General features: G+C 38.6%; 1 protein-coding gene and 2 long non-coding RNA genes across 3 annotated transcripts in view; 2 read left to right on the top strand and 1 right to left on the bottom strand.

Moving 5' to 3' along the window:
- Positions 1-14,993, top strand: part of LOC132890610 (uncharacterized) — a 63,634-nt gene extending 48,641 nt beyond the window's left edge. The window contains exons 2-3 of the long non-coding RNA XR_009655223.1: positions 7,687-7,746; positions 14,772-14,993. This is a non-coding gene — a long non-coding RNA (uncharacterized LOC132890610). The remainder of the gene's footprint in view (positions 1-7,686; positions 7,747-14,771) is intronic.
- Positions 104-17,545, bottom strand: LOC132890609 (uncharacterized). The gene is made up of 2 exons (XR_009655222.1): positions 17,382-17,545; positions 104-500 (listed from the first exon to the last, which is right to left on the bottom strand). It is a non-coding gene; the product is annotated as an uncharacterized LOC132890609 (long non-coding RNA).
- Positions 16,233-26,222, top strand: part of elf1 (E74-like ETS transcription factor 1) — a 120,273-nt gene continuing 110,283 nt past the window's right edge. Inside the window, exon 1 of the mRNA XM_060927629.1 lies at positions 16,233-16,322. The gene's annotated coding sequence lies outside the window, so the exon portion shown is untranslated. The remainder of the gene's footprint in view (positions 16,323-26,222) is intronic.

Here is a 26,222-nt window from a genome sequence, read left to right as displayed (position 1 = left end):
ACTGCCCTTGTTTTACACATAACCTCTACCCCTTTTCCACTCATGATTGTAGGTGAAGAATAAATTTCATAGAAATCCATAGATTTTACAAAACAATATGATCTATTATGTATACTGTGACCTTTATTGATAATGATATGGGTATGTTAATTTACACAAACAGGGTGGCATGGTGGTGTAGTGGTTAGCACTGTCACCTCACAGCAAGAAGGTTCTGGGTTCGAGCCCAGTGGCCGACGGGGGCCTTTGTGTGTGGAGTTTGCATGTTCTCCCCTGTCTGTGTGGGTTTCCTCCGGGTGCTCCAGTTTCCCCCACAGTCCAAAGACATGCAGGTTAGGCTAATTGGTGGCTCTAAATTGACCGTCGGTGTGAATGGTTGTTTGTCTCTATGTGTCAGCCCTTTGATGATCTGGCGACTTGTCCAGGGTGTACCTCTCACTTGTCCAGGGTGTGCCTTTCACCCATAGTCATCTGGGATCGGCTCCAGCTTGCCCGTGACCCTGCACAGGATAAGCAGTTATGGACGGATTTACACAAACATGGAGAAACAGTACAAATATTTGCCTCCGTCCCACCATCTCACTGCATTTTTATATTAACTGTCTTGTAATTACAGCCTAATGCTTACCTATCAGTCATAACACTATATAAAATGGATTCTCTTTCTTGCTCGCTCTCTGGCTAGTTTCCCTGGTGACAGCCCTGGCTGCTGACGTCCTGAACGAGACCAAAACAAGCAACCTGTCATATCTTGTGGCATAATCACGGATGAAGTATGCCTGATTGTGGAACTACAAAGATATAAAACAAATGAAATGTATTCAGTAACTTGGAAAACTGACATTCCCCACAAATAACGTTCATTTACAGATTCAAATAGGTAAATGTAAATGCAAGATAAATTAGTATGTGCAACAACCTAAGTAAGTAGCAAGCTCTCCAACTAGGCTAATGAATTATTGAACATTCAACAGTTAATGTGTGTCTTAAAACAAAAAACAAAATCACCAATGATGTACATTCACTTACTGATAACTGATAATCAAATGGTGAAGTTTTCAAACTAGTATGGATTGACTGTCAGACTGTTAGTTCTTTATGTGATGCATCCTGTTTGAATTTGGGGTTAATTGTACTCAGGTTTGAGGGTTTAATATTCCTAATGGTTTTGTCTTTCTTCCAATGTCACTCAGTCCTCGAAAAAAATTTCCCAGCCTTACTTGCCCAATGGGCAAGCAGCACCCAAAACATACTTGCCCGATAAACAATTCCACTTGCCCAGAGCTTTGTTTTATTTTGGAGAGGACAGAATGCCGTTTTTGATTTTTTTTTTTTTTTAATGGGTGAAGCAGCATAATTTTCATAAATCCACAAAACCATAATACTAATATATGCAGACACATTCAGAAAGAAAGAAGTTCTAGTAACAGAGGAATTAATAATTTAGGTATTTTAAGCTGTGGAGAGTTTTGAAGGAGTATAATAATACTGCTGGAGCTTTGTTTCTGTTATCAAAGGAACCCAGTCCTGTGCAAAATATCACCGTGGAACCAGAGTATAGAAATGAACCTACAGTTCAAGAGAGTTCTACACAAACACACTGAACTTTACAACAGCTGCACACATGTGAAATGGACATAAATCAACTAAGGCAGGAAAAACTATTTTGGATAAAATTGTTATTGTCCGTTACACACTGATCAACCTGTGTGACTCAGCTGTGCCTTTGAATAGAGAATTAATGAAAAGGGAACTGAACATTAACCGTTTATTGAAATTATAAGGGTGATTATAGTTACTGTATGACTATATACAGTTGTCTTTCTTCCAATGTCACTCAGTCCTCGAAAAAAAATCTCCCAGCCTTGCCCAATGGGCAAGCAGCACCCAAAACATACTTGCCCGAAAAAACAATTCCACTTGCCCAGTGATTATGTGTATAATTATAGTCATACAGTAACTATAATCACAAGGGTGATTATAGTTACTGTATGACTATAGCTACAACTGGAATGTGCTGATTGTTAGTGTTTGTAATTATTGTACCATCCACTATTAGATAAAATTAAAACAAAATCTTACAATATTGTTTGAAATTCTAAAGCAATATATTTTACAAATAATAACACTTCAGATATTGTTTTAACAATAATAAGCATCACTGTATAAATGATAGAGTGCAGATAGCTCTGTAACTAGATGTCCTTGGGGTTGATGAGACATGGAGGGGGGCAGAGATACCATCTAGCCCACAGTTTAGGTCAGAGCCCTTTGAGAGTAAATGGTTTGGCTTTCGCAACATACTGTTCCCAAAAGCTGATGTCAGAAATAGTCTTTACACAAAAGGTTTTCTTGCTTCTGTAGTTTTTTAAAACTGTTCTTCTGTGTCAGGACTTTTCGGGAAAAAGAAGGTATATTCCAACATGTAACTAATGCTAACACGAGGCCACAAATCTGCACCATCACTCCAGTCATTTCGAGGATTTTTGTATGGATCATAACCACTAATAAACTCTAATTTCCATGTATATCTATCCTTCACATCTTCCTGACTAAGATGATTCAAGTAATCCGGTAGTAGAGCTTTTTCAGCTGTAGTTTTCTTCGGACAACAGCAACGGACCCCGGACATCTCTGCTTGGCTTCAGTACGTGAACAGCCAATCAGCGGGTCCTGCATGTGTTTACGGTTCTTATTTCACAATTTACAACCAATGGGAGACACCCTTTGTCAGCTGTCCACCAATCACAGACTCCCGTGCCACAATGGTGGTATGTTGATAAATATTTAGAAAATAAAAATATCATTACAAAATCTATGAAACCATCAAAAACAATAAAAAAAATTGTAATATATAATATACTGGTTAGAGGTAAGGAACATTATTCGGTGATTATTGTTTATTATTAACTCCAATCGTGATATAAAAGTTCCAAGTTTGACACCTGCCCGCTTCAACCATGCTGCTGGCACACAATGTCCTTGACCCTCGTCGCCCTTAGCCAATTGGTATAATTACGTCATTACATGGAACCCTCTGAGCCGAGGTTTTCCAGTACACTCAAACACACACATACTTCGACAAATTATAACTAAAAACAAGGAAATTTGAATGATTTCCTCAAAATATTTTTTGTACTTTAATAGCGGAGCCCCATAGGCATAGAATGTGGATACATAAAGAAACCCATTGAGTTGTTTTCTGATGGTTTCGGTCCTGTGTGTGCCTGCCGCCATACCAGTGTTATAGTAATTACCAGTCATATACACCGCCTAGGCACGGTGGTGTAGTGGTTAGCGCTGTCACCTCACAGCAAGAAGGTCCAGGTTCGAGCCCCGTGGCTGGCGAGGGCCTTTCTGTGTGGAGTTTGCATGTTCTCCCCGTGTCCGCGTGGGTTTCCTCCGGGTGCTCCGGTTTCCCCCACAGTCCAAAGACATGCAGCTTAGGTTAACTGATGACTCTAAATTGGCCGTAGGTGTGAATGTGAGTGTGAATGGTTGTCTGTGTCAGCCCTGTGATGACCTGGCGACTTGTCCAGGGTGTACCCCGCCTTTTGCCCGTAGTCAGCTGGGATAGGCTCCAGCTTGCCTGCGACCCTGTAGAACAGGATAAAGCGGCTAGAGATAATGAGATGAGATGAGATGAGATAATGAGATGAGACACACCGCCTAGTGGCCAGTGTTAGTAATTACCAGTCATACACACCGCCTAGTGGCCAGTGTTATAGCCAGTAAAGAAATAAAACAAAACAGGCTGGCTATGATATAAGAAAATTCTACAACCCAGAAACAGATGGGAGCTCCGCTTTTAGGCAGTGCCTAAATCTATATATTATATTGTCGTGTTGATGAACTTAAAACTTAATGCATTTCCAGTGAAATGAGACAAGCTACTTTAGACTGGTTCCCTGCTCTCTTAGTGCCTGTGCTGCTTAGGTTGCCAGCACTAACTTTTGTCGTCTGATCGGACGATTACCATTAAAGTTTTACTTGTCCTTGCACAGACTTTAGTTGTCTTGGACGATTGGACAATTTTTCGAGCATTATCACTGCACATTTACAGTGTTCATAAAAAAAGACTTTAGAACTATGTGCAAGCTTGTTAAATAACTAGCCTAATAAGGAACCCTGGCAACATTTTATTCAGCAGTGTTTACATTTGTTTACTTGCAATCTCCTCTAAGCATTTCTGCTTTGATAAAAGCACAGTGCTGTGGTAAGGATGAAGTGGTTATATTATTGTTTATATTTATATATTATGGTATGTCACAGCCATTTAATATGAATTTTATCTATCAGTTATTTTTTTTAGTTATTTTTAGTAAGCCAGCAGCCTTAACATTAAGTGAATCCTAAATCTCTCATCAATGCAATTGATATGTCAATCTTTTTAATTTTTCGTTTGTCTAATTTTTATTTCAGTTTTATTTGTTATCTGTATGACAATTTCTTGCTACTGTAACACGTGAATTTCCCCAATGTGGGATCAATAAAGTGAATCTAATCTAATCTAATCTAATCTAATCTATTGTGGAAGGTTTTCACACTTGTTGCGTTCATCTGTGCTCTAATACTATAATTTGTACAAATTGGTGTGTGTGTGTGTGTGTGTCTTGATGATTTAATTAACATTTTTTGCCAACTTTATAGGGTTTAATTAAAAAGTTTGTGCATTTTGCCCCTGCTAACTTTCCAGTGTGACCACTGAGGGTTGCTTTCAGCCATGCTGGTACAGAATGTACCTGTCCTATTATTTCATTAGTCAGTGCTTCCAGTGACGAAGAAAATAATAAGCACATATCCTCTGACCATCACAACCAATTCAGTTTTGTCTCTGTTGTTTACCTCTGCCTAGGTTTGTACTTTGTTCTAACCTAGTTTCTCTCACTGGTGAAATTAACTACAGTGCTCAGCGTAAATGAGTACACCCCCTTTGAAAAGTAACATTTTAAACAATATCTCAGTGAACACAAACAATTTCCAAAATGTTGACAAGACAAAGTTGAATATAACATCTGTTTAACTTATAATGTGAAAGTAAGGTTAATAATATAACTTAGATTATAAATTTTTCAGTTTTACTCAAATTAGGGTGGTGCAAAAATGAGTACACCCCACAACAAAAACTACTACATCTAGTACTTTGTATGGCCTCTATGATTTTTAATGATAGCACCAAGTCTTCTAGGCATGGAATGAACAAGTTGGCGACATTTTGCAAGATCAATCTTTTTCCATTTTTCAACAATGACCTCTTTTAGTGACTGGATGCTGGATGGAGAGTGATGCTCAACTTGTCTCTTCAGAATTCCCCATAGGTGTTCGATTGGGTTTAGATCAGGAGACATACTTGGCCACTGAATCACTTTCACCCTGTTCTTCTTCAGAAATCCAACAGTGGCCTTAGATGTGTGTTTAGGATCATTATCATGTTGGAAAAGTGCATGACGACCAAGGGTACGGAGTGATGGTAGCATCTTCTCTTTCAGTATAGAGCAATACATCTGTGAATTCATGATGCCATCAATGAAATGCAGCTCCCTGACACCAGCAGCACTTATGCAGCCTCATATAAGGACACTGCCACCACCATGTTTCACTGTAGGCACCATGCATTTTTCTTTGTATTCCTCACCTTTGCGACGCCATACAGTTTTGAAGCCATCAGTTCCAAAAACATTTATCTTGGTCTCATCACTCCAGAGTATAGAGTCCCAGTAGTCTTCATCTTTGTCAGCATGGGCCCTGGCAAACTCTAGGCAGGCTTTTTTGTGCCTGGGCTTTAGGAGAGGCTTCTTTCATGGACAGCATCCATGCATGCCATTCCTCTGCAGTGTACGCCGTATTGTGTCGCGGGAAATAGTCACCCCAGTTTGGCTTTCTACTTCTTTCGATAACTGCAGTGAACTTGCATGCCGATTTTCTTCAACCCTTCTCATCAGAAGACACTCCTATTGAGGTGTTGACTTCCATGGACGACTTGGACGTCTCTGTGAGATGGTTGCAGTTCCATCTTTCTTAAATTTTTGTACCACTTTTGCTATAGTATTCTGACTGATATGTAAAGCTTTGCTGATCTTCTTGTAGCCTTCACCTTTGTGGTGTAAAGAAATTATTTTCTTTGGAGAATTCTGAAGAGACAAATTGAGCATCACTCTCCATCCAGCATCCAGTCACTAAAAGAGGTCATTGTTGAAAAATGGAAAAAGACTGATGTTGCAAAATGTCGCCAACTTGTTCATTCCATGCCTAGAAGACTTGGTGCTGTCATTAAAAATCATGGCGGCCATACAAAGTACTAGATGTAGTAGTTTTTGTTGTGGGGTGTACTCATTTTTGCACCACCCTAATTTGAAGTAAAATTGAAAAATGTGTAATCTAAGTTATATTATTAACCTTACTTTCATGTTATAAGTTAAAAAGATGTTATATTAAACTTTGTCTTGTCAACATTTTGGAAATTGTTTGTGTTCATTGAGATATTGTTTAAAATGTTACTTTTCAAAGGGGTTGTACTCATTTACGCTGAGCACTGTATATCAACAGACTTGTGCTGATTTCTGGCTCAATAATTATTTTGTCTTAAATGCTTGAGTTTTGTGACACAAACTGTGGGATGTGTGTTTTGGCCAGCATTTCTGAGACAACAGCATTTATGTGTAAAATTAACCAAATTATAGTAGCTGTAGTATAGCTGCTCACTGCTCTGGATATGTGTGTGCGCGTGCTCATTGCTCACTTGTGTGTGCATGTGTGTGTGTGTTAACTGCTTCAGATGGGTTAAATGCAGAGGAGGAATTTCACTATGTGCTTGCTTGAGTGTATGTGTAACAAATAAAGGCTTCTTGGCTTGGCTTGGCTTGGCTAAGCTTCCAATTTGTAGCATGTAGGGCCAGGGGCGCCGGGGGGGTTAGGACGATTCTAAGGGCCCAGCATTGACAGAGGGCCCTCAGAGAACATTATTAATATTATTACCATGTGTAAGTTAATTTAATAAAAAATAATTTTAATAATTTTGTCTATTATATTGAGCAAATACAACAACCTTTTGGTTTGTTTTTCCATTTTCTGCAAAGTTATTACAATAGATAGTCTTTATATTTCACCCCCTCCCTATTCATTACATGGTACAGTCTTGCGTAGGCAGAGCCAGAGCGTGACACCGCGTTAGGTTTGTTGCTTTCCAATCCAGCACTAATGTTAGTTGTGCATGGTAGAAACAGAATTGATGGTGAACCATCAGTAGATTGACACCATCATGAAGAAGTTGGGTTACCAGAAATGTAAAGAGAGGCAGCAGAAAACTGAGAGAGAGAAAAAGGGCTGACAGTCACCCAGTTTTTTTTCCGAAGAAATATAGCCTATACATTTATTCACTGACCTTCCTTTGGTGGCTATTAACCTAACATGCTAATGTTAATGCTATAGAAGATTATTATTGTGGCTTAAACACTGCTTGGATGGTCAAGCTAACAACTTAATTTACAATGCAGTGTCATTTTACTTAAATATTTCATAGGTTACCTGTATTGCCACTGAAAATGAGACGAGTAATGAATGTAATTTTGGTCTGCAAAGAGCTCAGTGAATTTGTAGGTCCACTATACAGCTAGTGCACGAGCTAGGTTAAGATGCATACTAATAACTGGCTTGTTCACTAATGAGGTCTGCCCTCAACATGCACAGATGCAGCTTCAGGATTAGGAAACCCTGCCTCAACCCCCCTCCCAGTTGAAACAGAAGGAGGTGAGCAGTATTTTGTTAATGTATTTACAGTGCAATTTGTGAATAAAGGGCTTTGGGGTTAAGGCTCATACAGACCGATTTTTAGTATTTATGTTGCATTAACCATGTGAGCAGCTAGCTATAGCAAGCAAGTTTAGCTGATAATGTTCGTATAGACATTCCAATAATGAAATGGACAAAAACTGGCTAAAAAGATTGTGAGATTGCTTGACTTAAAATGTAAAGGGAATAATGCCATTGCCACTTTTAAGATCATCCTTTTAAGATATTTGTTTCCCTTTATGATCAACTCATGTTACTAACCAAGCATGCAGCTCATTCCATCCAAATGTTAGTAATACATACACATAGTTCTCACAACACACAGTGTTAGTACGATTATATGATAGATTCTGAATTATGTACCTTTTGGTTAAGGTTATGAATACTTTAGAGCCAGGGCCCTCTTCAAGCCATGATGTAGCCAGAGAGAATACCCTTTTCTGTTTTTGATGCATCCATTTGCTGGCAGCAGGGTATGACCAATTTGTTGATCGAAAATTCATTACTGTGTTTAAAAAATGTTCCACTCTGTTGCACAACAAAGCCCATAAGTGACTTTAAAACTGGATGTAGAGTATGTACAGTGGTTATCTAGCTCATTTGGGGCTGTTGAACATTGAGATACTAAATATTTGAAGTTGAGGGTTTTATTCTCTGCCATTTGACCTCTTTGTATGTTTAGGTGTTTTGCCATTGTTCACATTTATATTTGTTGTTATTGTTCAAGCCTTTATTTAATAAGTTGATGAATGTTGAGTTTTTCTCACTGCATTGCTGATTACTGTATTTACTGTGTTTTCTATTACATTGGCACAGACAAAAAAGAAACAAAACACTCAGTGGCTTTCTTACAGCACACCATGTAATCTTCTTCTATCAATTAAATATTTATTCATCAACCTAGAAATTTAACTGCATATAATGAGTCAGTACATGAAGGAGACATAAGGATGAATTTGGAAGTCTGTTTGCGACAGCAAAGCCAGTCTACACCAAGTTTATACTTATCGACTTACCACAGCCTGGGCAGGTCGCTAACTAAATACTGACACCTAGTGGTGAAAAGTAATATCAGGGTATAAACAAGGTCTGTGTCTTCTGTGATTAATTCAGTAGACGGTAGAGGTGTTCAGATCCAGTAGGTAATTACTGGTGTTTGACAAACTCATACTTTTGAATTCATGTGTGTTTTTTGTTAGAAAATTACACTAATAACACTTCCTCTGGATAAACTAAGGGTCTTTTTGTGTGTGTGTGTGGGATCCATCCATTGTCTGTAGCCGCTTACCCTGTACAGGGTCACAGGCAAGCTGGAGCCTATCCCAGCTGACTATGGGCGAGAGGTGGGGTACACCCTGGACAAGTCGCCAGGTCATCGCAGGGCTGACACAGACACAAACAACCATTCACACTCACATTCACACCTACAGTCAATTTTGAGCCACCAATTAGCCTAATCTGCATGTCTTTGGACTGTGGGGGAAACCAGAGCACCCGGAGGAAACCCACGCAGACACAGGGAGAAAATGCAAACTCCACACAGAAAGGCCCCCGTTGGCCACTGGGCTCAAACCCAGGAGGGGAGGAGGATATGATATTATATTCTTTCATTGGGCCCAAATTTCTAGCGGCGCCCCTGCATAGGGCTGAAACGATTCCTTGAGTAACTCAAATAATTCGATTGCTAAAAATGATCGATGCATATTTTTTGCTTCGAGACTTTGTTTAATTTCTATCAGCTCACTGTCTTTCTCATGGATGATTATTACTGTGGCACAATGAATTACTGTCGATATGTGATGTGAAGGAGACGTCGGACGTGATTTGATGGTGCAGTTTGCAAAATGGAGGAAGAGGGAGAAAATGGCAAGGGGCAAGAAGAAGAGTATGGGCAGAGAAAATTACAGAAAATGTCAAAAATTTGGGATCATTTCCAGATAAAACAGAGCAAAAACTGTGTGGACTGTATCTATTGCAAAGCCGAACGAGCCTACCACAACAGCACATCGTCAATGCTACAGCACTTCAATAGAAAGCATCTAGTCTTTGCATCCAGTCCACAGAGCGGATCCGAGACAAGGTAATGTAAATCAGTGTGATGTTCAGTAATTATGGACATATACAATGGCTAGTTAATTAATATAGTGGCTTCTTGTTGTGTTCACACAGCATTTATTGATGTGGAAAAGTGTTTTCTGAGGAGAAGTTAAAAATCAGATCATGATAATGTGACATTAGCTTAGCAGGTGTTAGCTGAGTTGCGAGCTGATTTGCACTTCTCGCAGACAAAACAGTGTTGTGCAACAAGCAAAGGCTTCCCAGATATGCCCAATACATGTCCGGTATAATCCATATTGCTATTATGTTAGCTGTTTCACTGTTAGCTATTATATTTGTTGTTTCACCCCTTTCTCACACACACACACACACACACACACACACACACACACACACACACACAGAGTGATGCATGAAATACACAGAGAGCAGAATCTCAAGTGGTGGAAGTAGCAATTGGAGCCTGAAATGTACCAATCCAATACAGCAGGTATATTCATTATAGTCTGATTGTAGTGATCAGGGTCAGCAGGTGTAGGGTGTAGACTGTATCTTACAGTTTGTTATTTAACCCGACTAAGAGATGAAATAATTATTATTGATATCTTTTTTTTCCAGTAAATCACAGCGTCATATGGACAGCTTTGTTCGGACAGCTGCAACATGTTCAACTGAGCAAGCAGCTGAGTTCACAGACAGCATTTTGAACATGATTGTCACAGGCATGCGCCCTGGCATTAAGCTACATTAAGCTTAGGCATAATGTAAGGCAGAAAACTGGCTTACATTATGCTTAAGCTTAGTTGACTTACAGTACAACCCTGATTCCAAAAAAGTTGGGACAAAGTACAAATTGTAAATAAAAACGGAATGCAATGATGTGGAAGTTTCAAAATTCCATATTTTATTCAGAATAGAACATAGATGACATATGAAATGTTTAAACTGAGAAAATGTATCATTTAAAGAGAAAAATTAGGTGATTTTAAAATTCATGACAACACATCTCAAAAAAGTTGGGACAAGGCCATGTTTACCACTGTGAGACATCCCCTTTTCTCTTTACAACAGTCTGTAAACGTCTGGGGACTGAGGAGACAAGTTGCTCAAGTTTAGGGATAGGAATGTTAACCCATTCTTGTCTAATGTAGGATTCTAGTTGCTCAACTGTCTTAGGTCTTTTTTGTCGTATCTTCCGTTTTATGATGCGCCAAATGTTTTCTATGGGTGAAAGATCTGGACTGCAGGCTGGCCAGTTCAGTACCCGGACCCTTCTTCTACGCAGCCATGATGCTGTAATTGATGCAGTATGTGGTTTGGCATTGTCATGTTGGAAAATGCAAGGTCTTCCCTGAAAGAGACGTCGTCTGGATGGGAGCATATGTTGCTCTAGAACGTGGATATACCTTTCAGCATTGATGGTGTCTTTCCAGATGTGTAAGCTGCCCATGCCACATGCACTAATGCGACCCCATACCATCAGAGATGCAGGCTTCTGAACTGAGCGCTGATAACAACTTGGGTCGTCCTTCTCCTCTTTAGTCCGAATGACACGGCGTCCCTGATTTCCATAAAGAACTTCAAATTTTGATTCGTCTGACCACAGAACAGTTTTCCACTTTGCCACAGTCCATTTTAAATGAGCCTTGGCCCATAGAAGATGTCTGCGCTTCTGGATCATGCTTAGATACGGCTTCTTCTTTGAACTATAGAGTTTTAGCTGGCAACGGCGGATGGCACGGTGAATTGGGTTCACAGATAATGTTCTCTGGAAATCTTCCTGAGCCCATTTTGTGATTTCCAATACAGAAGTATGCCTGTATGTGATGCAGTGTCGTCTAAGGGCCCGAAGATCACGGGCACCCAGTATGGTTTTCCGGCCTTGACCCTTACGCACAGAGATTCTTCCAGATTCTCTGAATCTTTTGATGATATTATGCACTGTAGATGATGATATGTTCAAACTCTTTGCAATTTTACACTGTCGAACTCCTTTCTGAAATTGCTCCACTATTTGTCGGCGCAGAATTAGGGGGATTGGTGATCCTCTTCCCATCTTTACTTCTGAGAGCCGCTGCCACTCCAAGATGCTCTTTTTATACCCAGTCATGTTAATGACCTATTGCCAATTGACCTAATGAGTTGCAATTTGGTCCTCCAGCTGTTCCTTTTTTGTACCTTTAACTTTTCCAGCCTCTTATTGCCCCTGTCCCAACTTTTTTGAGATGTGTTGCTGTCATGAAATTTCAAATGAGCCAATATTTGGCATGAAATTTCAAAATGTCTCACTTTCAACATTTGATATGTTGTCTATGTTCTATTGTGAATACAATATCAGTTTTTGAGATTTGTAAATTATTGCATTCTGTTTTTATTTACAATTTGTACTTTGTCCCAACTTTTTTGGAATCGGGGTTGTAGGTTGAAACTTGTAGTTCTGAAAGTAAAGTTGCACAACTTAAAGACATGTTATGTTAATGTATTTTTATTATTTATTTTAATATTTGCTTTTGTTTGTATAATGTTTTTCAGGTAACTTGAAAGTTACTTATTTTTATTTGTTTTTACATTTCAGAAAACATTTTCTTTAAAACCTGTGATATAATGTAATGTGCAATAAGGAATTAAAATGTGATTTTTTTTCTAAAAAGAAAACCAGTTGTTTATTTTAAGATATCCATCTTATTTTCTCTTGTATATTTGCTATTACTCTTTAATAAATTAAAAGTATTTCTTATCTGATTATTAATCGATGGAATAATCGGTAGAAAACTCAATTACTAAAATAATCCTTTACCTTATCTAAATACACACAATATGTCCATTTTATTAGGAACACCTGTACACCTGCAGTTTTTTAATCAATCATGTGGCAGCAGCACACATAACATCATGCAGCTACAGATCGAAAGCTTCAGGTAATGTTCACATCAAACATAAGAATGAAGAAAAAGTGTGATCTCTGTGACTGCTTGTAGCATGGATGTTTTCTTGTTTTGTTTTTACTAGATGGGCTGGTTTAAATATTTCAGAAACTTCTGATCACCTGGGATTTGCACATAAAACAGTCTCTAGAGTTGACACAGAATTGTGTGTGTGTGGGGGGGGGGGGCATCCTGTGTGCAGAGGGTGCAGGCTGAAACACCTTGTCAATGAGAAAGATTAGAGGAGAATGACCAAACTGGTCTGAGCTGACAGGAAGTCTATGGTAACTCAAATATACACTCAAATATTCAAAAAAGGTTACTTATTCAACCCTTTCCGAGTGCACGTTGGCCTGTTTGCCATTAGGGTTTCGACTATTTATGCTCCACCACACACACACACACACACACACACACACACACACACACACACACACACAGAGTCTTGGTGCATCTCCGTTCTCACTAAGCCCCGCCTCAGATCCCTAGCTTCCTGTTTGTCAGCTGAATAGTCTCTGATAAAACTCATGTATGTGCTGACACAGATGCCTTAATGTGCATGCACACAAAGGCAAATACATAAATACAGACATGAATGTGAACAAGTAAATGAACAAAGAAACTAACATGCACACATAAACAGAAATACGCATACAGATGTTTTTGGAAACTCTCAAGGCCATGGTGTTTAAAGAAATATTGGCATGGAGTCACACAGACACACACAGAAGCTCCTTTCACATACAAACCCATTATTATATGAGGAAAAAAAACAACATAGAATAGATAACAAATGTTCATTCCCACTCAGTCTTCCATAAGGGAAAAGTAACGGATATCATGTATTCCTACCTGACCTAACTAGTTATCTAGTTAGCAGTATGGCACCAGTTGAGCTGCATCATGTCACTGTTGAGAAAGTTCTCTTCGTGACATTCTTGCTCATATAGCATGTTTGCTTATATCTGCTGATGTTTTCTTTGTTTGTTGTTTTGAATTTGCTGCCAATTGCTTTACGTTGTGGCAATCTGAGTAGTTCCGTCACAATATCACTGCATCATATGGCCAGCAATGCCATAACTGGTCCCAACACTGATAGTTCCAATTCCCACTGGCAAAAGATTATTGTAAAGTTGTTAAGGTCACCAGGGGATCAATTCTCCATTTGCACGTGACATCATAGCTAATTATGCATGAGGCTTTGAACTGGAAGTTGGCCATGTTGGAGAATATACACAAACTCATGTGGCGCACATTTACTATACACTGTAAACCCGAATAAGTTGAGTTTACTTAAAAAAATTGAGGAAAGTGGTTGCCTTAAAAAAAATAAGTAATTATTAATGATTGACTTGAGTACCTTAAACTTACAATCTTCTGGTAAGTTTAAGGTACTCAATTCAATCATTAATAATTACTTATTTTTTTTAAGGCAACCACTTTCCTCAATTTTTTTAAGTAAACTCAACTTATTTGGGTTTACAGTGTAGAAGATATGCTCAAGAGGTTGTTACACTCAAGAATTCCTTTTGTTTCTTCGCTATGCCTACTCTTTTTGCTGTAATTGGATGCGGGCACAATTCTATTCGAGACAAGGGGACTTATAAGTTATTTAGAATTCCAGCAATTATAAATAATCGAGGAGAAAATACAAGAGAGTTGTCCATGGAGTGTAGACATCAGTGGCTGTCCAACATAAACCGGACTGATCTAAGTGATGAAAAAGAAAAAAACCACACGAGTCTGCAGTGAACATTTTATCAATGGTAAGTGCTATGAACTAGTTATTAATGAAAGATTGGAATATATAAGAAATGTTGGATCGTTTAATAGTCTAGTCTTGCAGAAACTCGCCGCTGTCAAACGTGACAAAGCCGTGATCATCGAGTGTGTGATCAAGACTTCTTGACAATCAAAGGCTTCTACAATTATTTCATTTTAAAAAGAGCTGTATATAATTTTTAATGACACTGCTTTTATTTTGCTTTTTCTTTCCATTAGGGAAACCAGCTGATCTCTACAATTTTACGGATCCAGACTGGGCTCCAACATAAAATATGTGCCACAACAAAATCAAAGATGGTACTAAAGCGGTAGCTCGAAATGCTAGGCTTACAGAGTGCAGAAAGAAATGCAAAATTATTGAAGAATCTTCCCAAACAATCACAGAGTCAATCGAACAAGATTCATGTCAATCCACTACCTCAAATACTACAGCCTCCTCACCCGGTGAGTGCTCTTTTATAACTAAACATGTTATATAGTGTGTTAGATGTCTGTCTTTTGAAGCAGTCAAAATGATTGTTTTTAAAAATAGATTTGAGAAATTACTACAAGCTTCTAAATGTAACTCTCTTGGTAGGGCCATCCAGTGAGTTAAAGTAAGTTGAATAAGTTATGTTGTTGCTTGGAGTGCTGTTTACGGACGCTATATTGTTTGATTGTATATCCTCCAACATGGCGGCAGTCAGTGACGCAAGCAGTTTTGGTCACGTGTTTGCAAATGAAGAATTACCATTTCAACTTTACCGTTTTGTTCCGATTCCCACATGACACCATTATAGCATAATAGCGGAAAATATATGGTTTTCAGTGTGAGTGTGAATGAGGTGTGTGTGTGTTTGTGTGTGTGTGTGTGTGTGTGAGAGAGAGAGAGAGAGAGAGAGAGAGAGAAAACGTAACAACAGGGGTAGGAGAACAGTGTACTTTTCTTCAGGGAGGTCAGGTGGCACTGTCTCTCTAGATTTATAACCTCTGGATTCTTCATATGGTTTACATGTCAGACAAAAAGCCTCCTTTGTGGCCTCTTCTATAAGCCTATAGACTATGTGACAACATCCCTGTTTTTACTTTTGTGCTACCTGTACCATTTTCATTGATGAGTGAGTATAAAAGGAGAAAGAATGAAGAGTTTCAGTGGATATGATATCCACTGAATCATTTTACTATATGTTCCTGAAATAATCTAAAAATATCTACAAGCTCAGTCTTGCACTAAACACTCCCACCTTGTCGAAATGAGGCTTATGCTTTTTGCATTGTTCAAGGACTGTTGTCTGCTGGGGTCAGATATTTGCCCCAGTCTCCCCTCCCCCAATGGGTTCCCCAGCCAATCGAAACCATCCCAAGAGCTCACCTGAAGGGATTTGCTTTTATGGCCCGCCCTGCCTGCTGATTGGCTAGGTGAAAGTGTTCTGCTTCACAGCTCAGTGTCCCAGTGGTTTCTTTCTCACTGACACAGAGACAGCGGGCAAATTGCTTCACCATACTGCTCTTACAAAAAAGAGAAATACTTAGGAAGTATTGCCCACTCTTTTCCAGTTTCATTTTAACTTTATCTCTTTTGATTTGATTGGGATAGGCAGAAGGTCACTCGGTGTTCGGTACCTTCAACATGCCTTTCTGGTTGCTCTAGACACACCACACCCTTGTGTATTTTTTTTCTCCTGCCAACCTTCTGTTTTTTTCCCCTCTCAGTTTTGTGGTAATTCAGATCTGACAGATCCTCCACTGCAAACATGGAGTGTGGCAAAAAAGACCTGTTTTGCTGAGGTTAGTGACTAACATATGACTTTGTTTAATGTAATTATGTAGTTTTACTGATCTGTATCACACATTACTTTGGAAATTATTGGTTTATAACACTTACGGGATTGATAGAACTGAGGTTAGTGACTGTAAATACTTGTTCTTTTATTGAAATATAATATTTTAATCTATTTTATGGCAATGTTGTGAGAAACATACATAATTGTTGATTCTATTCATTTGGTAAAAATTTTGTAGGTTTGCTTTTTGTCACATGTTAAAAATCATTGCCTTATTTGGATCGTTTAAGTAAGGCAAAGAATCATGTTCTGCATGCCTGTTGACCAATCCCATGTGACAGTTAGAATGGCTGGTTGTGTGAACACAATTTTTCTTTTTTCTTGGTGCGTAGAATCTACTAATGTGAAACATGTGCAAACTGTATTGTAAACTGTATTATAATGTCAAATTAAAGGAAAGCATATCTACCTTATGTGACCTTTGGTCTGGTATAGTGATTCTCTGTTGTTAGAGTTGATTATTGCATCTATCTCATGGTCCCCCAAGATTTCTAATCTTAACTTATCTGTTCACTGGAGACTTGCTTAAATGTTATTCCTGCTGTTGTGCTGAGAACAAGCAGGTTCTCAAAAAGATCTAAAGCCATGTGATTATAACCTATATTATACTTAGTTTATATAGGCCCCTATTACCACAAATAGATAATTTGGTTTTGCTTCCTCTTGCATAACCTGTTCCTCTTCTGTAGACGGTTGGAGTCAGTTCAGTTGCTCCAATGTCTTCCCACATATCATGCTGTATATACACATTGGGTTCATATGACAGAAATGGCCATTACTGGAATCAGAAATTGTCATTGCCTACTGGTTCTGCTTTATAATTGACAGAGCACCAATCTATTGGTTAAGGTTGTATTGAGACAAGGACAACTTCTTCATCCTTTAAGTATATACAAATGCAGTCTCTGTGAAAAGTTTTGTGATTATAGATTAAGGGCTACCCCATGTACATGACACACAGAGTAAAGGTTTATCAAGCAGTAGTAGATTCAACTTTGTTTACCTTTATATCTCATTAAACCTCCAGTATCTTTGGAAGTCCTCATGGCCACAACTTTCTATGTCTCCCACCTTTTCTTTTCTGATTTGTGTTGTAAATGAGCTGCAGTACTAAGAATCAGGCAGCAGCAAAACACAGGCCAAGCAGTTCAGAATGGCTTTGTTTAGTGTTTCTCTTTGAGACTGAGTTTCTGTCACGATGGGCGGGGTGGGTAGCAGTGTCAGGTTGATTCCTCACACAATGAACCGTCAACAAGTCCCTGCCTGTAATGGGATCATTAGGCCCTGATAAGCAGGAGGGGTGGGTTTTACACTGCTCCAGCTGGCCTGACATGCCAAACACTAGAGGGCTAGGTAGATGAAAACAATATTTGTCTCCTTTTATGCAACAGTATTGTTACATGGCTGAACTTTAATGGATAGCTGGAGTGATGTAGTGAAATCAATACTCAAATTTAAATTACACATAGTGTCTTTCGTCATGACTGAAGGATGATATGGAATGGAGTTGGAAAATTCGTAGATTTTTAAGAAACCTGTTGGACTGAATTTCCTCTTCTATCAGATTTTCTGTGAGTTTTAATGCATATTTAGTATCCTGCAAAGCTCAAGGAACTTAACAAAATGAGATTTCATTAAACTCAGCATGGAAAAAATAATACTTGAAAAATTACATCACTACAGAATAGGTTAACAGTTTCCCTGTAATACCTATTTTATTGTCTTGAGGTGAGAGTAGTCAGGCAGTCTGGCTGTGTCATTTCGTAGACTCCCCTTTTGTGTGCATGCTACTTGTGCCTGGAGGCGATTTGCATCACATTTCCATAATGTTCCCCCTCAGTTTCATTGAGCAACGCACATTCTCAGTGTTGCAATTGTTTGAATGTTGAACACTAAACATTTCTAACAAGTTCAGACTGGCATACCTCTACAGTCAGGTACCCAGAGTACAAGAGAAAGGCATCCACTGCCTTTCATACAAAATATTTTATATAAAGTATTTTATCTTTTTTTACACTATCTATCTATCTATCTATCTATCTATCTATCTATCTATCTATCTATCTATCTATCTATCTATCTATCTATCTATCTATCTATCTATCTATCTATCTATCTATTTGCAGTAGCTTGTGGTCCATGTGAATGTCATAGTGGAATGATTCCGTTTACACCATCAGCAGGTTTCTGTTTTCCTGGTTCTATGCCCTGTAATAGCTTGTTTGTAAAATTAAAATTAAAAGGTGCAAATAAAGAAAAGATAATGTTAAAAGCTGTACAATATATTCAAGTACCTTGCTGCAGTTAACTTTTTGTTAAGAACTCTCATAGCCTGTACTCATAGCCATCATTTGTCTGTTTTTTTGCCCAGAGCATTTCAGGACAGTATGGGAGTTTACTGCACTCTAGCAGGCCAATAAATGTCCTGATCATTGCCCTAGCAGCCCTGGCTAGGCCTGAGTGAGTTTATTGTTGGAATAACTGGTCACAGCATTTGATAACACTTCATGGTAATGCAACATAGCGATGGTGGAATGGGTGTGGTCAGGGATAAGCTTGGCACTATTAGAAGGGCATAGGTTGAAATGGAAAGTGTGCAGGTTTTCTTGGACTCAGGAAAAGGTCTGTTAAAGTATTTACTCTTGTGCCTTTGATTAAGCTTTCCTAAAGGGGAATGACATTGCCACCATGTAGTGTTGTAAAATAAACCATGTCAGTGTGCTTGATAAGGGACACATAAATATGAGAGAAACTTCATGTGTCATGTGTCATGGGTTTCAGACTAAAATCTGCTCGACTAGAACTTAGAAATAGAAGAAAACACCACAAAAGAGAAACCAATTGAAATCGAAAGAGTGAAAGTGATCATGCTGTTACCATGGGAATAGAGATCTTGCAGTCACGTGACCGGAAAGTACACAGCCGCCATCTTGTCGGTAAAAAACACAGCTGAATACTGCTGCACTCATGTACAGAATGGATCAATTTCAACCGACGGACTACACGGCTCATTTTTCTAATGAACAGATAACTAGATATATGTCTAAAATAAACGATCTACAGATTAGTGACCCTTATGGCTTACCGGACGGAGTTTTCATGACCGTGTCAGTGGATATTGAACTGCCAGCGGAATACCCAGACGTGTATAATTACCTAATTAACTTTCCCTCGCTGTTCAGTGGTGAAGCACTGCGTGCTTATAAATCTCTGGACAGTTATCTTTACAGAAATTCAGGATTTGTCAGCGACTCAGATGTGGCATCTTGTAAACAAGAAAATAATCCTCATTGAACGGGTAAGTCACTTAAGTATTGAGTATAGCACTGACCAGCCGATTATAGAATAGAATAAGGTAATTCCAGCTGTAATTCCAAATCGTCTGTCTTGTTTACCATGGATCTGGCATTGGAGAGGTAGCGGCTTAGCAGTGGAGGTTTGAGTGGCTGTTTTCTGAGCTTAGTCAACAGGCCGGCTCTGCAGCCTCGCTTTTGCTTCCGCTCCCGACGCCGCCTCCTTCGCCTGCCAGACCTGATAACAATCCACGGAGACCCTGCTGGTCTCTCTATCTCGTCCGGAATGTTGTGCATGTGATGGAAATCGCTACAAACAGTCATTTTCTGCTGGAAACCAATGTCCAGTAAGTCCATATGGTTGTAGTGGATATTGAAGTCCGATACAGACGAACAACACACAAAAATACACACAAAAAACATAAAAAACGTGCACAGGTAGGGAGAGCTTGTAGCCGCAGCCGTTGTAGTAGAATTGTATATAGTAGGGTTTTCCAGAAGAAAAGGTAGAAGTAGAAGCAGAAGTAGAACTAGAAGTAGAAGGCGGAAATATGGCGTTTGACCGACAAGATGGCGTTTGTCACAATCTGGATCGGCTGTGACGTCACATGCAAGTGCTCCATACTGCTTAAATAGTATATAAGTCATGAAAATATTGCACAGCCTAGTATCTTCCTTCTGTCATTTTCATGTTACTTAATGATAAATTATTTGCAAACACATTGATATGACAAACACTGTCCTCATGGACAAAATGGAAGACTCCTTTGTGTATGTATGTGTTTTCAAACCACTGTTTAACATGTATTTCCATGAAAAACAAGTTGGAAGAAATATTTTCATACAGTATGAATGGACTGTTAAGGTTACTGGAATATTTACTGCACCAGATCCTACAATCCAAAGATGGCATGCTCTCATTTGTAGTGCACAATAAAATATTTACTGCAGCTAACAATTTAATTGAGTTTCACAGTCTTGTATACGAACAGCAGGAGTCTTAGCTTTAATCCAGAGGCTGTGCTTGAAAGCTTTCCATGGAGAGCTTCACCTGCACAGGTAAATGTGCCTGGGGTGAATTTAAAATGCACAAATGCAAACAGATTATCATTCTGAGGTTGATATCACTGTGAAAGATATCAACAGTCAAACCCATCACAAACCATCAGCGTATTCCACTTTCAGTAATATCAAACAAGAATCTATTTCAGTTTATCATGTGATAAAACTCTCAGGATCTAAAGCTCCACATAGATTTTGTGAGCACATGCTGTATTTAAAATAACACTGAACACTTATAATTTACACTTTGTTAGCATTTGCTGCAGTTTGATGGACTATAATGAACTACAAGTTTCAGGCTCCAAAAATAGAGATGCTTATAACAAATTTCTGGTCTTGAATAGGTAAATATTATTTTCCCAATAGGTGGGAGAATCGATGTTGGCATAATTCATTGCTTTGTGATTGAACAGTTAGACAGCAAGTAGTTAGTATCCTTGCATATCAAATGCAGTGAAGAAATTGAGTTTGCCTATCCAATAAAGTTTCTTTTTTTTTCTTTTAACAGTGCAACTATTAGAAAGGTCTATATTTTGCTGTATATTCTTATGCATAATGATGTATATTGTTTAATTATTCCGTCTGTCTGGTCACGTTTTCGTTTCCAGGCCATATCTTTAAAACTACTGAAGATATCTTCATGAAACTTTGTATACATATCCAGCAGTATATGAACTGGTGTCTTTTGCTAATTTGGATTTTGGAAAAAAAAATCAAATTTTTACATAAAAAATAGATTTTGACTTAGTTTCTAAGAGCAATGTTAATTTCCGGAGCATATATCCAAGACTATTCATGATACAGATTTGAAACTTGGTATACGTGTTAACAAGATGATATAGATGTGCCTTTTCAGACTAAGAAATTTGAGAAATTTTAATTTTTCATGTTTCCATGGAAACAATTTCAGACTTACTCTCTCAGGTTAGTCTTAGGGGTAGGTTTTGTTTCCAGAGCAGAACTTGCAAACTGAATGGTATGGTCTTGAAAGTTGGTATATGTGTTGATTAAGTAATGTATATATGCCTTTTGATACTAACAAATGTGAGAAATTTTAATTTTTAGCTCACCTGGACCAAAGGTCCGGTGGGCTTATGCCATGGGCTGCTGAGGTCAGTGTAAAGAGATAGGGTTGGTTTCCTGCAGTAGAACTTGAAAAATGTGACAAATAATATCTTGGTATATAGTTGGTATATAGGGGCGGGGGATATAGATGACTCTGTCTTCTTGTTGGGTTTCCATTTCATAGTGAAAGAGACAAATTTTCTAATATTTATGAGGAGCTAAAATGGAAAGTGATCTGTTTCTGCAACACACACAACATACATTGATGTTCAGTATGGATATGTTAGGGAAATTGCATAATTGAGGCCTGGCCATTTATTCTTGGCAGTGTATAAAGGTAGCCATTAAACCTTCAGCCACGAGTTGAATGTAGTCCCATACCTTTGTTCTTACAAACAGGGTGTAAACTTGTTTAATAAATGTAGAATATATATAATATATATGGTGGAAGGTACTGTTTTAAAAACACCCTGGGAGGCTGCCAGGAAAGAATACCTTTGTCTTTTGTCATGTATTATTTTCCTCCATACACACCTTTGTTGCACATTTCTCTTTAAAATACTTAGAGCGGCACAGTGGTGTAAGTGGTTAGCACGGTCGCCTCACAGCAAGAAGGTTCTGGGTCTGAGCCCACCGGCCGGCGAGTGCCTTTCTGTGTGGAGTTTGCATGCTCTCCCTGTGTCTGCGTGGGTTTCCTTCGGGTGCTCCAGTTTCCCCCACAGTCCAAAGACATGCGGTTAGGTTAATATGGGACGGCCTTGGGCTGAGGTGCCCTTGAGCGAGGCACCTAACTCCCAACTGCTGTTAGCATGGCTGCCCACTGCTCTGGGTATGTGTGTGTGCTCATTGCTCATGTGTGTGTGCTCATTGCTCATGTGTGTGTGCTCATTGCTCATATGTGTGTGTGTGTGTGTGTGTGTGTGTGTGTGTTCACTGCTTCAGATGGGTTAAATGCAACTGCTTCAGATGGGTTAAATGCAGAAAGGAATTTCACAAGTTGTGCTTTCTTTCTTTCTTATGCTATAAAGCTTGTTGGAACTTTACCCTCTCAGGTAAAGGTATGCCTAAAGAGTAATGACACCAATGGTGTTCTGACAAACTATGCTAGTGTATGCTAGTGTACAATTTGGGATGTAACATAAGTATCCATGGCTTACTTTTAAATGCTGCCAATTCCTCATTATTGTGAATTCATTATGAAATATTATTGTGCAGATAACTGTAACTCACCGTCACTGAGTACCAAGTAAAAGAGCAAAATGTCTGTAGTCCCAAAGCTCTCTAGGCCTGTGTCTAATTACATCAGAAATGACTATATCTTTGACGTGATACATTAGCCAGCTAAATCTATTAAGGTGGCTAAGAAACAGCATAGATGACAAAACTTTCACATCTCATCAGTTTTAATGCATCAGATGCCCCAGATGACTTGCATCATCATTGTTATGTGCTGATAATGTAGACTAGGCTAAACATCATAAGATATGCTAGCTCTAGAGCCTGGCTTGTTTATTACTATTAGAAGTCCACATTTGAGCTTACCTTTGTCATAATGTATTTTTCTTTATCGAGAATTTCCCATAACATTCCAGCATGCACAAAACCTGCCCCAAAATATTGGTAGGCATCTGTACTTTTGTATGCCTTTAGCATCTCTCCAGTGTATTTAGAAGTCCCAAATACTAAATAGTTCAGGATGTCATAGTATCCCAAATCCGGTAGCTGGTTTTCCATGCACTTTTCAAGTGGAATAAATACATTTGTGGGCAAATTAAGAAGAAGCCTTTATTTTTGTCACATAGACACTCGGGCACAGAAAAATTCCTCATCTGCATTTAACCCATCTGAAGCAGGGGACACGCACGTGCATACACAGAGAGAGAGAGAGAGAGAGAGAGAGAGAGAGAGCAGTGTGCAAATAAATAAATACATTTATGGGTAAATTATATGGATCTGTGATGCTTGCATTTTTCAGCTTTTGGTTGTGACACAATCTGCTGGTATAATCTAATTTTTTAATAATTACAGAGAGATTGTCAGTGAATAGCAGAGAATAGGAGGGTACAATTAAAAAGGCTGAAGCCGTTCACCGTGAACCATAGGCGAGAAAAATGGAAAACTGGGGTTATCTGAGACACAGTTTCAAGTCATTTGGTGAGGAATTTCCAATTTATTGTAAATAGCAAAATAGAGTCTGAAGTGATGGTAATCAATACTAAAAAATGTTACAGAACTGTCATATAGTAATGAATCAAAAAGAAATTTGACAATACAAAACTATATATTTTTGATATTTACAAAATCAAGTAACAGTTACAATAATTTGATTTTGTAAACATCAAAAATATATATGAAGTTTGGTATTGTCAAATTTCTTTTTGATTCATTATTCAATTTCTGAACAATCTGAGTACTGATCTAATCCTAAAGTTAATATAACAGTGTGTGAAGTGATATCAGGTACTGAACTTGATTCAGGTTTTTTACATGTTCTTTCTTCCCCGTTATTCTTCTTTTCTTTGAAAGGAACCACTCTGTTGCCTTTTGCACAAGTCTATTCACTTCAGATGAATTCAAATTAGGTCCAAATTTATATATATATATGATATCCCCTTTATATTAAGGAGGTTCAGAGTTCAAAAGATTTTTCAGATATTTTGAAAAAATATATGAATTAATTTATCACAGCATTTTCATTTGGCACTGCACTATAAGTTATAAGTGAATCTGTATTCATCTGACAATGAGTGACAGCTCTTGCAACAGCAACTATACAAAAACAAATACGTATAAACTCATATATATTTATAATTTTAATGTTTAACTGCATGACAGATGTCAATTCTCGATATGTGACTCCCCTATAAGGATACATTGCGTTCCATCGCAAGTCAAAATGTAAACAATGTCAATGTGCCAAGCATGCCGAGTGGGCGGATTTGACCCAAAACAGGCTGGATACAATAATTGGATAGCGATCAATATTTATTTATTTATTTAGAATTTAATATTTAGCCGACTAGCATTTATACATGGACCCATACACAGGATCCAGGAAAATGGAAAGGGGGGGGGTCAACCCAGTAAGGCCAGTCGTTCAGGGGGCTTCCAGAGTTCCCTGGATACTCTGCAGTTTTTAAATGTCCAGAGATGCATTTTGAGCTGTCGGAGACATATTGTAAATGAAATCTCTTAAAGAAAATTACCATATCAAAAATGTTTAAAAACTAGGAACTTTCAAAACCATTTTATTAGTCACTGAAAATGATAATGTCAGAGTTGCAGGTATATGCGTAGAACATAATTACATCTCATATATGGTTGTAGGCGGCATGGTGGTGTAGTGGTTAGCACTGTCACCTCACAGCAAGAAGGTTCTGGGTTTGAGCCCAGTGGCTGACAGAGGCCTTTCTGTGTGGAGTTTGTATGTTCTTCCTGTGTCTGCATGGGTTTCTTCTGGGTGCTCCGGTTTCCTCCACAGTCCAAGGACATGCAGGTGAGATTAATTGGTGGCTCTAAATTGACCATAGGTGTGAGTGTGAATGGTTATTTGTCTCTATGTGTCAGCCCTGTGATGATCTGGTGACTACCCTTCCTCTCGCCCATAATCAGCAGGGATAGGCTCCAGCTTGCCTGCGACCCTGCATGGGGTGAGCGGTTACAGATAATGGATATATGGCTGTATTTATGAAAGTTGCATTGTCATATAATGCATTACGACATGACACACTACAGTGTAGTAAACTAACCACAAAACACCTTATATCAATCAGTTATTACTGTTTTAGCAACTGCAATCTCAGCTCGCTGGGGAATTTTAATCAGACTGTCACAGGACAAAAAAGTCTGAAATGTTATCCGTCGATCCAAATTTCAGCCTGTCCGAATGATGGGCCAATGGCCCGGAACAATGCGGCTGGGGGTCCGGGGCCAGTCTTTGGGCCCTGGAAGGCTTTAGATGCCTGGATATGGCTTCTCAGCTATTTCCAGGCACATTTTTGTCATCTTCAAAGGCCAAATTACACTAGACATTAGTTGCTAATTACACAGCAGATTGAATATAATTTACAAGAAAATGTCAGAAGTTTCAAGAAAAACATGCTTAAAGTTATACCCAAGAAAACAGTAGTACACACAGGTCAGTTTCATGCCTAGAAAAAAGTATGAGGGGGCAAGGATGTTCCAGTTGGTTACAACTTAGTGGGACTCATACAGTGGTGCTTGAAAGTTTGTGAACTCTTTAGAATTTTCTATATTTCTATATGACCTAAAACATCATCAGATTTTCACACAAGTCCTAAAAGTAGATAAAGGGAACCCAGTTAAACAAATGAGACAAAAATATTATACTTGGTCATTAATTTATTGAGGAAAATGATCCAATATTACATATCTGTGAGTGGCAAAAGTATGTGAACCTCTAG

This window comes from Neoarius graeffei, chromosome 8 (assembly GCF_027579695.1).
Source record: "Neoarius graeffei isolate fNeoGra1 chromosome 8, fNeoGra1.pri, whole genome shotgun sequence".
Classification (NCBI taxonomy): domain Eukaryota; kingdom Metazoa; phylum Chordata; class Actinopteri; order Siluriformes; family Ariidae; genus Neoarius; species Neoarius graeffei.
This window is presented reverse-complemented; position numbering and strand designations above follow the sequence as displayed.